General features: G+C 43.8%; 1 long non-coding RNA gene across 1 annotated transcript; it reads right to left on the bottom strand.

Annotated features, from left to right (window-relative positions):
• Positions 746-1,361, bottom strand: LOC109842806. Its single transcript, XR_002247402.1, has 2 exons — positions 1,258-1,361; positions 746-952 (listed from the first exon to the last, which is right to left on the bottom strand). It is a non-coding gene; the product is annotated as an uncharacterized LOC109842806 (long non-coding RNA).

Here is a 15,613-nt window from a genome sequence, read left to right as displayed (position 1 = left end):
ACCGCCACCAGCTCCGATTCCCAGTAGACTTTGTGCACGTTGGCGGTCGACCGCTGATCTGTCTGGCTTCTACCTGCTGATTCCTTTGCTGATTTTCCTGTAATTCTTCACTAATAACGGGCATGCTTATTTCATTCAATTTCTCGAGGGCCACTCAAAGTTTGTTTGGCTTTATATTTCATGCACCTTAAATCTCAAGCATGTGATATTTTTAAGGCACTACCACATATTTGCTCTAACGCAACGGTTTAAAACCGTCACATTAGCATCTAAACCGTTGCAGTTGCACAAGTGCAATGCTTAGCAAACTGTCTTCATTGCTGCCGTTGCCCTAGCCATAAGGCAGCGGTTGCAAAACCTAACGTAACAGTTTCTATGACGAGGCTAACGCAATGGTTTTCACAAAATGCAACGTTTTCTATAGCGGTTTATTGATGCCTAATGTAGCGGTTCCATACACAAAGGCAACAGTTATTGCAAATGCAACAGTTGCAAACGATGGTTTCTTGATACCTAATGTCGCGGTTTCGTACACAAGGGCAGCGGTTTTTCCAAAATCAGGGAGCAAAGACAATAGTTGTTTTGTAGCTAATACAACGTTTTGCTTTGTTATGGTAACACTTTTATAGGGCTACGACAACAGTTTTATAGAGCTATATCAGCACTTTTCAAGAAATTTGACCAATAAGCAAACACAATTACATAAACCAAAATAAAAATGGAATAAGAACACACAACATTAAGATATCATCAAAATGAAAATAATGAAGCATTCATATGTTTTAAGCCCATCATTCAAAAATAAGTAGTTACAAGATAACTTCAATCCATCAAAATATGATCAATTCATAACCATCAAAATATGATCAATACAAAAGTACAAGTTTGTTCCAAAAGATTCATATATCAAAGCCATCTTGACCGCATTCTCCTATTTAAGTCTTTATATCCCCTACAAAAATAAAGAAACATATCAAATATCATGTTAGCAACAAACCGAAAAGGTAATTTTTTTAAACTAACCATTACAAGGAAAAAAAAGCTCAAGTAACATTAGTATATAAGGAGACAATTGATCCTCAGATGGCTACAGTTTCTCTTTTATATTAAAAAGAGAAAGAAAATCACTCACCTACATCAAAACCTCTTCCATTTGAGCAAAAAAGCTCAAGTAACATTAGTATATAAGGAGACAATTGATCCTCAGATGGCTACAGTTTCTCATTTATATTAAAAAAGAGAAAGAAAATCACTCACCTACATCAAAACCTCTTCCATTTGAGCAAAATAGTGGCTACAGTTTCTTCAAAGTCCAAACCATGATCCTCAGATTCCTAATTTATTGCAAAGATAAAATATTGTTTAAACATCTGAGTCTCTCTTTCAATGAGCTATTAACAGGTTAAAAAATAAAAGGCTATTTATGTTCTTTATGCCTCCAGCAGTAATTACAACTACTGAAATTTTTATCAAGGACTTCCTGCAAGGAGGACGAAAGCAAAATAAACCCTCTAGCAAAGGATCCATTGCCCTAGCATGACTCTAAGGTTGGATAAGCATTCACACTTCTCAACAGCTAAATCAGACACTCCTTTGGTAATCAAGCATGGAATAATTGTAACAAAAACAGAGAATAAAAGGACCAAGGTGTGAACGCGTCTTTTGTTCACGCGTCAAGTGGGGGCCATAACGAACAAAAAAATGGGACATAGGAAAACCGCGTGGGAGGCTTAACTTGTGGGGACCAGGCTATATATAGGCTTTTTTGTTCCTAGGGTTTTTGGTGGAATAAAAAGGAGCGGCTGCGGAAGAGTGCAAGGGCTGGGGTTTTTCTTTTGGCGGCTGCTGCAGACACAGAGAACAAAAGGAGCAGTGCTTTTGGTGGCTATTCATGGAGGAAAAGCAAGTCTTTTGTAGATGTTCTTTGTTTTTTAGCACCCCCTTTGAGAGAGTATTTGTGTGAGGGATCTGAGAGTTTGTGAGAGGGTTTTATTTGTGAGATTGTAAACCCCAATTGTATCTCTCCCTCTAATAGTAGTGTTTGCGGAAAAAGTCGCTGTATTCATTGCTGCATTCATTACAACTTCGATCGTTACAATGAAACAAAAAGATAGTCTTTTTATAAGACCATTACACAATGAAAACAAAAGAAATGCAACTCCTTTCAAACAAATGCAAGAGCTGTTTGTCATCTCTTGCTTGCGTGGGTCTTTGGCCTGTGACGGGGATGTTGATATCCGTGGACCACCGGGGCACTCAGATCTGTTCCGAAAAAATCGGGCAGAGCTTCGTCTATCCGCGAAGGGATATAGAAGCAGAACTTCGTCGATCCGCGTGAGATCTAGAAGCTATAAGCGTATACCTCGGCTAAAGCGAGGTATTAGCTCTTCTTAGTATTAACGCTAAAGGCTAATACTAAGGCTCGGACGGGTGATGAAGGCTCTGATCAAGACCTCTCCTCCTCTTGTTGAAACTCACGGCCACTCTCCACTGCAGCAGGGCTTCGCCAAGGCTCTCCAAAAATCCCTCCTTCCAAATGAGGTAAGGGGATCTATTTATAGGCAAAAGGGGGCTTGGGGCGTCTGCACAAATCCAGGACACCCTAGGGGTGTCTGCACAGATCTAGGACACCCCAGGGGTGTCTGCACAGATCTAGGACACCCCAGGGGTGTCTGCACAGATCTGAGACACCCCAGGGGTGTCTCCAAAAATCCGAGACACCCCTAGGGTGTCTCGGAATTTCCGAGACACCCCTGGGGGTGTTTCGGAACTCCGAGACGTCGGGGTGTCTCCAAGAATCCGAGACATCCGTAGGTGTATTTTGATCGTTTTCCCCGTAGATTCTTCGTACGAACTCGGATTTGAGTGATTCCGGGTGCGTTGGATGCGTGACGAAGAGTTCGATCCGCTCTGATGGTTGGATTGTCTTTAGAGTGGTTGAGGCACGGAGGGCATTGTCCTTTTTGTAAGCAGTGCCGGGCTTCCGTTTGGCACGGGTCTTTGTTGTTCCAAAATCCTATCCGCTCACGTGGCTCGTCGATTCGCTTCAATCGTTCATCGACGTCGATTAGGCTCATGTGGGTCGGATGGTGATGTTCATTGTCGCTCGTTAACACTGAACCGTTTGTGGAGACTTATAGGCAATTTTTGATGCCTACAAGTAGATCACCCCTCCTTGCCCCGTGGACGTAGGCTATTTGCCGAACCACATAAAAATTTGTGTTCTTGCCATGATTTGTAATAGCTTGTAGGTTCACTCGACGCGCAGTCTTAGAGCTGACGAGAGGAAGAGCTGATATCTCCCTTTGATGAGATATCTGGCTTTTAGTTATTGTTTTCTTTGAGAAACGGGAATTTTATTGTGATCTAATCTCTTGTTGTGCACCTTGCGCACCGGAGGTGCTGCCGAAATTTCCGCTGCGCACAACAAGTGGTATCAGAGCTCCGGGTTGGACTTGATGCTTGTTCGAAGGATTCGCTGAAGAATTCCTATTTGAAGAATTAGATCGACAACATGGAAGAAATAAGCACATCGGGATCGTCTCTTTCAAAGGCGATACAGAGTCTGAGCATCAATAACACGAAGATTGATGTTCCGAAGTTCGACGGCAAGATTAATTTCGGATTGTGGAGGTGTCAGGTGATGGACGCCTTGGATACACAAAATCTGGAGGAGACTCTTGAGTTACAAGAGAAACCCGCTGATATGGAGGACAAGGTTTGGAAGAAGATGAATAGTAGGGCTTGTGGAGTTATTCGGTCATGCTTGATGCCGGATCTTATTTATGACGTAATGAACGAGACGTCGGCAAAGAGAATGTGGGAAACACTCAAAGAGAAGTATCTGACGAAGAGCATTGAGAATCGCTTCACTTGAAGAAGAGATTTTACCAATTCAAGATAAAGAAGGGAGTTTCCATTCGGGAGCATGTTAACAACTTCACGAAGCTAATTTCAGATATAGCCAATGTAGATATCATGGTTGAGGATGAAGACAAGGCGATGCTACTATTGTGTTCGTTGCCGGAGGATGATTTTGGAACGTTTGTTCTCACTATGATAAATGGAAGAACTACGGTTAGCTACAAGGAGGTGACCTCTGCTTTGGTGAATTATGAGTTGAGGAAGAGTGATGGCGAACCCTCCGAGAAGGCATCGGGAGATGCATTAGCAGTTTGAGGCCGTGGTCCAAACAGTCATCCAGGTGATCGCTCAAGATCGAAGTCAAGAGGTGTCCATAGAAATATTGGTAGGAATCATTCTCGCTTTTGCAAAGAAGAAGGACATTGGAAGAACGACTGTCCAAAGTTAAAAGATAAAGCCGGGAAGAATAAAGGGAAAGCTGTACAAGCTTCGGAAGTGAATGTTGTCAGAATAAAGGGAAAGCTGTACAAGCTTCGGAAGTGAATGTTGTCAAGGCTAGTGATGACAATTCAGATACAGATTCTTGTGAATGTTGTCAAGGCTAGTGATGACAATTCAGATACAGATTCTTCAGGCTATTCCTGCTCTGCACTACTGTCAGTTTGTTACGCTGACTCTATAGAGTGGATGATGGATTCGGGTGCTACATACCATATTTGCCCCAGGAGGAATTGGTTCTCTAGCTTTGAGGAGTTAGAAAGAGGGGATGTCGTGCTCATGGGTAATGATCACGTATGCCCTATTGGTGGTATTGGTACAGTACGGATCCAGATGTGTGACAAGGTAACTTGGGAGCTGAAGGAAGTGAGTTTCGTTCCTCAATTGACGAAGAATATCATTTCGTTTGGAACTTTGGAGGCAGATGGCTATAAGGTGATCTTGGAGAATGCGACTCTGAAGGTCACAAAGGGGTCCATGGTGGTGATGCGAGGTGTCAGAGAAAACAACCTTTATTACTTGAAAGGCAAGACAGTAACAGGGGGTCTGGCAGCTTCGATTACCACAGAGGAAGATACTACCAGCTTATGGCATATGAGATTGGGACACACTGGTGATAAGTCCCTGCAGGTATTGGCGAAGCAGGGGCTATTGAAGGGTGCGAAGACCTGCAAGATGGAGCTGTGTGAACATTGCATACTTGGGAAGAAGACAAGAGTGAAATTCGGCACAGCTATTCACAATACCCAAGGTATTTTGGACTACATTCACACAGACGTTTAGGGCCCTTCCAAGCACACATCACTTGGTGGGGCCAACTATTTGGTCACTTTCATTGATGACTATTCCAGGAGGAATTGGGTATACCCGATGAAGCATAAACATCAGGTCCTGGATATTTTTGTGGAGTGGAAGAAGAAAGTGGAGCTGCAGACAGGTAGAAAGGTAAAAACTCTTCGTTCAGACAATGGAGGAGAGTATAAGAGTGATTCATTTCTGCAGTTTTGGCGGGATCACGGCATTAGACTACACTTCACAGTACGTGAGACACCGCAACAGAACGGGGTGGCTGAGAGATTGATCGTACCTTGCTGGAGAAGGTACGATGTATGATGACGCAGAGTGGATTGTCAAGATCCTTTTGGGCCGAAGCGTTGGTTTATGCGAGCCATCTCGTGAATAGGTTGGCGTGCACTGCGATACAGGGGAAGACTCCGTTGGAGCGTTGGTCTGGTTCGGTAGCTAGTGACTATGAGTCTCTTCGGATATTTGGATGTCCAGCTTATTACCATGTTAATGATGGTAAATTGAATCCGAGGGTGAGGAAAGCAGTCTTTGTGGGATTTAGAGATGGAGTTAAAGGCTTCAACTTATGGGATCCACAAGAAGTTATTAGCAGGAATGTCACATTTGACGAGGCATACATGATGAAACCTCAAGTTCCTCAGCAGGTGGAGGAAGACCAGATACAGGAGATATCGTAGCAGGTGGAGGATGATGTGACTTCACCCACTTCAGATAGCATTGTATCCATTGAGACTCCTACAGTGACACTAGGAGGATATGAGATGACAGCCGGGCATTTAGAGGATACAGTGGATGTTGGGACTCAGGAACAGGATCATGTTCAGGAGTCCATTGCAGCTAATAGACCAAGAAGAAACATTCGTCGGCCAGCTAGATATGACGATGTCATGGTTGCATATGCTTTATCAGTAGAAGTCGTTGATGATTTGGTTCCTTCTATATTCAAGGAAGCAAAGTCAAGCTCTGATTCGATTAGGTAGAGGGAAGCTATGGAGGAAGAGATGCAGTCTCTTCATAAGAACGACACTTGGGAACTTGCAAAGCTACAGAAAGGTAAGAAGGCTATTGGATGCAAGTGGGTGTATGCAAAGAAAGATGGATCTTCTATTGGGGAAATTAGATTCAAAGCCAGATTGGTTGCCAAGGGATATGCACAGCTAGAGGGCGTTGATTACAACGAGGTATTTTCACCTGTTGTGAAGCATTCGTCGATTCGTATTTTATTAGCATTGGTGGCACAGCTGGATTTGGATTTGGTCAAAATGGATGTAAAAACAGCCTTTCTACATGGAGATTTAGAAGAGGAGATCTACATGACACAACCTATGGGGTTCAAAGCTGCAGGAAAGGAAGAATTAGTATGCAAGCTGAAGAAGTCTCTTTACGGATTGAAGCAATCGCCGCGACAATGGTACAAGAGATTCGACAGCTTTATGATTGGCCGAGGGTACACGAGGAGCCCATATGACCCGTGTGTTTACATGCACAAGCTACAGAATGGTGAGTATATCTATTTGCTATTATATGTTGACGATATGCTCATAGCTTCCAGGAATACTTCAGCTATTAGAAAGTTAAAAAAGGAGCTGCCATCCGAATTTGAGATGAAGGATCTTGGAGAAACAAAGAAGATATTGGGTATGGAGATCGAGAGAGACAGGGTGAAGGGGAGGTTGAAGTTGACACAGAGGAGTTACTTGCAGAAGATGCTGAAGAAATTCAGTTATGATGGCAATTCCAAGGCGGTGAGTACTCCATTAGCTCCCCACTTTAAGCTATCAGCTAAGATGTCACATGTTTCAGTTGAGGACCGGGAATACATGTCCAAAGTTTCATATGCCAATGCTGTGGGTAGCTTGATGTATGCGATGGTGTGTACAAGGCTAGATTTGTCACAGGCCGTGAGCATGGTATCTAGGTACATGTACGACCCCGGGAAGGGTCATTGGGAGGCCGTGAAGTGGATTCTACGGTATATTAAAGGTACCGTGGATGTTGGTTTGGTATTTCAGAAGAATGAGAAGACAGGGCAGAATTGTATTGGTTACGTGGATTCTGATTATGCGGGGGATCTGGACAAGCGCCGGTCTACTAGCTTATGCGGGGGATCTGGACAAGCGCCGGTCTACTAGCGGATATGTGTTTACACTAGCAGGAGAACCGGTGTGTTGGAGATACACACTTCAGTCTACAGTGGCTCTCTCCACTACGGAGGCAGAGTATATGGCGTTGACTGAAGCTGTGAAGGAGGCTTTGTGGTTGCAGGGATTATTGGAGAACTTGGGGATTGCACAGGAGACCCTTCGGGTATATTATGATAGCATGCCAGCTATCTATTTGGTGAAGAACCAAGTTTATCATGCACGCACGAAGCATATCGATGTCAGATTCCATTTTGTTCGTGACGTTTTGGATGAAGGAGACGTCATATTGGAGAAGGTCCACACGAAGGACAACCCTGCCGATATGTTGACCAAAGTTGTTTCTGGTGTCAAGTTTGGTCATTGTTTGGAGCTTTTGAACATTCTTCAATGTTGAGGCCTTTGGAGACCATTTGGGTGAACTACGTGAGGCTTGATTCCTTGGGCAAGAGGATACGTAGGCAGTCTTTAAGATGCAGCCAGTTTGGGATTAGTTGATTTTTTATGGGGGTGAGATTGTTTGGACTCTCGTTTGGATTCCTAACTTGTTATCGAATGAGTGGGACATTTGGTTGTTTTTGGTGTCGGCTCAGTTTTAGAAGAAACTTCACCGAGGTGGAGAATTGTGAACGTGTCTTTTGTTCACGCGTCCAGTGGGGGCCACAACGAAAAAAAATGGGACATAGGAAAACCGTGTGGGAGGCTTACCTTGTGGGGACCAGGCTATATATAGGCTTTTTTGTTCCTAGTGTTTTCAGTGGAATAAAAAGGAGCAGCTGCGGAAGAGTGCAAGGGCTGGGGTTTTTCTTTTGGCGGCTGCTGCAGACACAGAGAACAAAAGGAGCAGTGCTTTTGGTGGCTATTCACGGAGGAAAAGCAAGTCTTTTGTAGATGTTCTTTGTTTTTTAGCACCCCCTTTGAGAGAGTATTTGTGTGAGGGATCAGAGAGTTTGTGAGAGGGTTTTATTTGTGAGATTGTAAACCCCAATTGTATCTCTCCCTCTAATAGTAGATCTCCCCCTCCTTGCCCCGTGGACGTAGGCTATTTGCCGAACCACGTAAAAATTTGTGTTCTTACCGTGATTTGTAATAGCTTGTAGGTTCCCTCGACGCGCAGTCTTAGAGCTGACGAGAGGAAGAGCTGATATCTCACTTTGATGAGATATCTGGCTTTTGGTTCTTGTTTTCTTTGAGAAACGAGAATTTTATTGTGATCTAATCTCTTGTTGTGCACCTTGCGCACTGGAGGTGCTGCCGAAATTTCCGCTGCGCACCACACAAGGTTATCATGGATTAAGGTACACAGTCCTTCCAACAACTTTTTTTTAATCCCCTTCTTTCTTTCTTGCTTAATTTAGTTCTAGGCATCCACTTGGCTCCCATAAGTGACAATCACTGCAAACTGAACACTAGAAGTGAAATGAAAATGAAGTGCTGATTGGAGAGAGGGGGTCCATTGATTATTCCTTACTAATGTTGGCAAATGCTCAGCTTTTGCCTTCTCTGAGCCCTGCATGCTGTAGGGCAAAAATTCAGAAAGGGGTGAAACGTAGAAAACAGAGAATGTGAGCAAAAGGTAAGTCGCATCCTCATTCCATGCGAGTCCTAGACAAGCTTACAATGGCAGAAATGGAGGTTCAACTTCACAAAACCCTTCCCTTAATGTATAAACTTATCATCCTTAAACTCTGGCATTAACTCTGTGGTGCAGAATTGCAGTGAGATGGACCTTCGACGTGATATCAGACTAATCTTGATTCAAATATTATCGAACACAATTTTCTAAATTGGCGTCGATCCATGAAAGAGCACTCAACCTGCGGGGAGTTTAAATTTTATAGGGGTTTTCTGAACCGTGCAAATAGTTAGGATGTCAAATGGCAGCTCTAAAAGGGTAAACTACCAGATTGGTAAGTTCTGTATATCATAAAATTATTATTGTAAAATAATTTCATGTTATAAAAGTAAAGATAGGATGATACTAATTGCTCCCTCAAAAAATCAAAAATTGCTTCAGGCCCACATTCTATTAGCCAAACATGTCCTGTTGCCACAAAGTGGATGTCAAACGACTCGTGTGCTAAGATTTCCATAACTAAATGCTTCTTGCACATGTGCTAAGATTTCCATAACCACATATGTCAGAGATACAGCAAAACTGCATGGATGTACTTGTGTGTACCTATTATTAATCAAGCTAAGTCACATACATTTTCATGCGATGTTTTTTATCAGCAATCTTGCACAACAATTAAGTGTGTTCCATAGATGACTATCTTCAAAGTATTTCATAAAATAAACGAACATCAGCATGATAACAATTAAGTGTGTTCCATAGATGACTATCTTCAAAGTATTTCATAAAATAAACGAACATCAGCATGATACAAATCTAAATTCACATTTCAATCTCTATCTTCAAAGTATTTCATAAAATAAACGAACATCAGCATGATACAAATCTAAATTCACATTTCAATCTCAAATTCTTAATTATCTAGACCCCATCTAAAAAACATCCACCTTCATTGCAACCAAATACAGTACATGTTCCTAATTGAATATTCATAAAATGGTTTAAAGTAAGCTTTTTGATCCGTTTGTGCTTCTACGCATTACCTACATATGAATGAAGGCTCAACAGTTAACACGGACACTAGGATGAAAGTTCAGCCCTTTCCAGATCCTTTCAGCAAAAGATGTTTCAAGTAAGGATAAAATTGCAGGTAGAAAACTGTTTTGTTTGGAGCATAAGAACTGACACAAAATAAGTACTTAAGTGTCACACTCAAACATAATGGAAAACAAAATGAAAAATAGAATGCGACACCTGTGCTCCACTGAAACTTATCTGCAGAAAATTAAAGACTGGTGGAGGGGCATGCTTTGATTACTTACTTGAAATATACGTGATATGAAAAACTAAGAATAACCAAAAGATCTTCTCCAAACCACTATGCGCCAATAAACATCGAATCTTCTCCAGCAAAGACCGATTCAATCTCTCCGCCACCCCATTCTGCTGCGGTGTATGACTAACTGTGAAGTGCCTCTCTATGCCCTCGTCTCGACATAGCTGCTGAAAGGGGTCTGAAGTATACTCGTCGCCGTTGTCGGATCGCAACGTCTTGATCTTTCTCCCAGTCTACAATTCCAATCTCTTCTTCCACTCCACAAACAAATCTAGGACTTCACTCTTATGCTTCATTTTTTCCACTAACAACGCCTAGAATAGTCATTAACAAATGAGACGAACCAATGTCGACCACCAAGTGATGCCGTCTTGGTGGGACCCCAAACATCAATGTGCATGTAGTCCAAGATGCCCTTCGTCCTATGAATGACCGTCCCGAACTTCACCTTCGTCTTCTTGCCAAGAACACAGTGCTCACAGAACTCAATCTTTCCACTCTTGGCTCCCTTCAATAGCCCCTGCTTGCACAAAGCCTGCAGTGACTTCTCTCCTGTGTGCCCTAACCTGTAATGCCAAAGTCTGCTTATGTCCGCCTCTGAAATAGCCGAAGCAACCTGGCCAATCTCGGTGCTCCCCTTCAGATAGTATAAGTTATGACTACGGACTCCCTTCATCACCACCAAAGATCGCTTAGTAACCTTTGCTACAGCATCCTCAAAGGTCACCCTGAATCCCTTCGCCTCCAAAGCCCCAACTGAGATAAGATTCTTCTTAAGTTGAGGAACGAATCTTACCTCCTTCAACTCACGGACAACTCCATCGTGCATCTGAATCCTCACAGTACCTATCCCACGAACGCCATAGGATTGATCATTTCCCATGACAACAACACCCCCGTCGAGTCTCTCAAATGATGAAAACCATTCTCGCCTAGGAGTCACATGATAAGTAGCGCCAGAAACAAGCATCCACTCCGATGCATCCAAATGGTTCACCTCCGGAGTAATCAAAAGAGAAAAGCTCGAATCATCGGAATCATCGCCTTTCGTAACATTCACCTCATTGGCCTTCGGGCCCTTATTCTAGCTAATCTCCTTTTCTTTGACTTTCGGGCAGTCTCTCTTCCAATGTTCCTGCTCTTTGCAGAATGCACATTGGTTCTTTCCAAGCTGGTGACGACCTCTTGACTTTGACCTCCCTCTATTTCCACCTTTTTGATATGAGCTTCTACCTCTCGTCGACAAGGCCTCTCCTGAAGTACTAGCGCGGGAAGTCTCCTTATCCTTCCTCCTCAAATCATAGTTCGTCAATGCGTTAGTCACTTCACTATAAGTGATAGAAGATCTCCCGTTCAGCAACGTAAGCACGAAGGTATCATACTCCTCATCCGGTAAGGAGCCCAAAAGAATAATAGCCTTGTACTCATCTGTGATCTTCTCATCCACGTTCGCCAAGTCCGACAACAACTTAGTGTAGTTGTTCACATGAGCCGCAAGCGAGGTGCCTCTGAACATCTGAAATCTGAATAATCTTTGCAGCAAGTGCAACCTGTTCTCAACACTCTTCGTGAGACACTTGTTGTTGAGAATCTCCCACATCTTTATTGCAGACGTCACCCCAATCACATCGTATTTCAGCTCCTGTTCCAAACAGGACCTGATCACCCTGCAAGCATTTCGATTCATCTTTTCCCATATCGCCTCTTCATATTTAGGTGGCCTCACATCGACCATGATGGTCTCCTCCAGATTTTGAGCATTGAGCGCATCCTGTACGTCGCTCATCCACAAACCAAAATTGATCTTGCCGTCATATTTCACTACACTAATCTTAGTGTTCTGAAAACCCACTTGAACTGTGCCTGTCATCTTGCTGCTTTCACCAACTTCTTCACCCATAATCACAAATTCCAAATTGTAGAGAAAGATCTAAACTTTGAAAAGAATAAGAAATTACCCAACTGAACCCTAGGTTGGATTCCAAATAGAACTCCTAACCACACGAGGAAAGCGAGATCTTCAACGGCAACTTCAAACCCTAACTCCACCAAAGCCTAGAACTCCAAGAACCAAGCTTCCAACTGAATCTTCCTCCACCTAATCCAAAACCCCAGATCTGAAATCTAAGCTCTGATACCACTTGTCGCGCGCCTATACGGAAGCGTTGCACGCACACACAACTAACTTGTGATCACAGAAGAAGAAAGCCACACTCTTGCACAAATCAAGCCAATTACGACAAATCAAAGCAAACACAAAGATATACGTGGTTTGGCAACTTGCCAACGTCCACGGGGAGACGATGGGGAGATTTCACTAATTCAAGGAGAGTACAAAGGGTTACAATCACACAAAACTCTCAAACTAACTCTCAACCAAAGATCTCACATTGCTCACAATATCTCCCTCTCTCAATGCTCAAAAGATTCCTCAATCTCTGATTTAAAACCCTAACAAATCGTTTCCCTATTTATATCAAAACAAAAACCCAATCAGACTGCAAACAGGAAACCTGATTATGCAAAAAACCCATCGTAAGTCGACTTAACAGATACCATAAGTCGACTGATTATGCAAAAAACCCATCGTAAGTCGACTTAACAGATACCATAAGTCGACTTGGCAGAGAGAAAAATAGCAACTGGAGCACACTTCGTAAGTCGACTTATCAAACCTGATAAGTTGACTTGGCAGAGGAAAAAATCACAATTCCAGCGCAGATCGTAAGTCGACTTGTGCACACTGACAAGTCGACTTACCATAAGTCGACTTAGCTTTGTGCATGAGTCGACTTATGCCAGAAAAACTGGTTTTTCTGATTTCTGCACAATTCTCCACCTCGGCGAATTTTGCCAAAACTGAGCCGACACCAAACCAAGAGCATCAATGTGTCGTCTCTCCAAAATACGGCTGCACCACCATAGTTGCCTATGTAACCCCTCTCCCAAGGGATCAAGTCGCCCGTAGTTCATCCAAATCGCCGCCAGCGGCCTCAACAATCACAAATATTCAACAAGCTTCTGCAATGATCAAACTTGTTGCGCGGAACCACCTTTGTGAGCATATCCGCCGGATTATCCGTCGTATGGACCTTCACAATCTCCACATTGCCATCTTCAAGAACAACTCGAACGAAGTGATAACAAACATCAATATGCTTTGTCCGCGCATGAAAAACCTGATTCTTCGCCAAATAGATAGCACTCATGCTATCACAATGAATAGTGACGGACCTCTGCGATATACCAAGTTCCTCCAAAAGTCTTCGAAGCCAAATAGCCTCCTTCACAGCCTTCGTAACTGCCATATACTCTACCTCCGTCGTAGACAAAGCCACCATAGACTGTAAGGTGCATCTCCAACACACCGGCACACGGGTCAAAGTGAACACATACCTCGTCGTAGACCGACGCTTATCCAAATCCCCGGCATAATCCGAATCAACATAGCCAATGCATAGCTGCCCACTTGTAGTGTCCCGCTTATAAACCAAACCAACATTGAGCGTACCTAGAATGTACCTCAAAATCCATCTCACGGCATTCCAATGACCCACTCCTGGATCGTGCATGTATCTCGACACCATGCTCACTGCCTGTGACAAATCCGGCCTCGTACATACCATCGCGTACATCAAGCTCCTAACTGCGCTCGCATATGGAGTCTTCGACATCAACTCACGGTTTTTAACTGACTTCGGTGAAAGGCCAGCTGAAAGCTTCAAATGGGCTCCCAACGGTACACCAACTGGCTTCGTATCCATGCTAACATGGAATCGCTGTAGAACCTTCTTCAAATAAGCCACCTGTATCAAACAAATCCTGCCCTTCTTCTTGTCTCTACCGATCTCCATCCCTAAAATGCGCTTCGCCTCGCCCAAGTCCTTCATCTCAAACTCATTTGAAAGCTGAACTTTCAACTCATCTATAGCCGACCTGGAAATAGAGGCAACCAACATGTCATCGACATAGAGCAACAAATAAATGTACGCACCTCCTTTCAACTTGCGAAAATATACACTCTAATCCATATTGTGCCACCAAAGCTAGCAGAATCCGAATCGAAGAGTGCTTCACCACCGGAGAGAAAACCTCATTGTAATCAATACCTTTCTCCTGTGCATAGCTCTTCACAACCAACCTAGCCTTGAACCTCACTGGAGTGCCCTCAATGCCCTCCTTCTTCATGTACACCCACTTGCACCCAATCGCCTTCCGCCCCTTTGTAAGCTCTACAAGCTCCCATGTATCGTTCTTATGAAGGGACTCCATCTCCTCCTGCATAGCCACCTGCCACGAATCAGCCTCCGAACTCTGCTCGGCCTCTCTGAATGTAGTAGGCACCATCTCATCGATACTCTCCACCGGAAGTGCATATGCAACTGTGTCGGCATAATGTGCTAGCACCCGTATGTCTCTCCTCTGTCTCCGTGCCGCAATAGAATCCTGAACCTGATCCGTCGATCCCTGATCCTACTCATGAGTACCCGTATCCTCCGCATCACCGTCGTGCTCGCTTGGCGTCACCTCTGTCGGCACTCTAATGGATACTGCACTATCTGGACTCTGTGGAGCTGCATTAATCTCCACCACCTGCGAAATCTCCTCTGTCGGGTCGCTCTCCACCTAATGAGAGCTAGGAAGCTTCAAGATAGAAGCATCATCGAATGTGACGTCCCTACTCAGCACAATCTTCTTATCAACTGGATCCCAAAGCTTGTATCCTTTGACACCACGCTTGAATCCTACAAATATGGCCTTCCTAGCTCGAGGTTCCAACTTATCAGTTTTAACATGATAAAATGCAGGGCAACCAAATACCTTAAGCTGGTCATAGTCATGTGCTGTCTTTCCCGACCACATCTCCATAGGGGTCTTCCCCTCAATCGCAGATGAAGGCAGCCTATTAATGAGGTGGCACGCATAAGAAAGTACCTCAGCCCAAAAGATCTTTTTCAAACCACTATGCGCCAATAAACATCGAATCTTCTCCAGCAAAGACCGATTCAATCTCTCCGCCACCCCATTCTGCTGCGGTGTATGACTAACTGTGAAGTGCCGCTCTATGCCCTCGTCTCGACATAGCTGCTGAAAGGGGTCTGAAGTATACTCGCCGCCGTTGTCGGATCGCAACGTCTTGATCTTTCTCCTAGTCTGCAATTCCAATCTCTTCTTCCACTCCACAAACAAATCTAGGACTTCACTCTTATGCTTCATGGTGTACACCCAACAACGCCTAGAATAGTCATCAACAAATGTGACGAACCAATGTCGACCACCAAGTGATGCCGTCTTGGTGGGACCCCAAACATCTGTGTGCACGTAGTCCAAGATGCCCTCGTCCTATGAATGACCGTCCCGAACTTCACCTTCGTCTTCTTGCCATGAACA

Source organism: Asparagus officinalis, chromosome 1 (genome assembly GCF_001876935.1).
Source record: "Asparagus officinalis chromosome 1, Aspof.V1, whole genome shotgun sequence".
NCBI classification, from domain to species: Eukaryota; Viridiplantae; Streptophyta; class Magnoliopsida; order Asparagales; family Asparagaceae; genus Asparagus; species Asparagus officinalis.
This window is presented reverse-complemented; position numbering and strand designations above follow the sequence as displayed.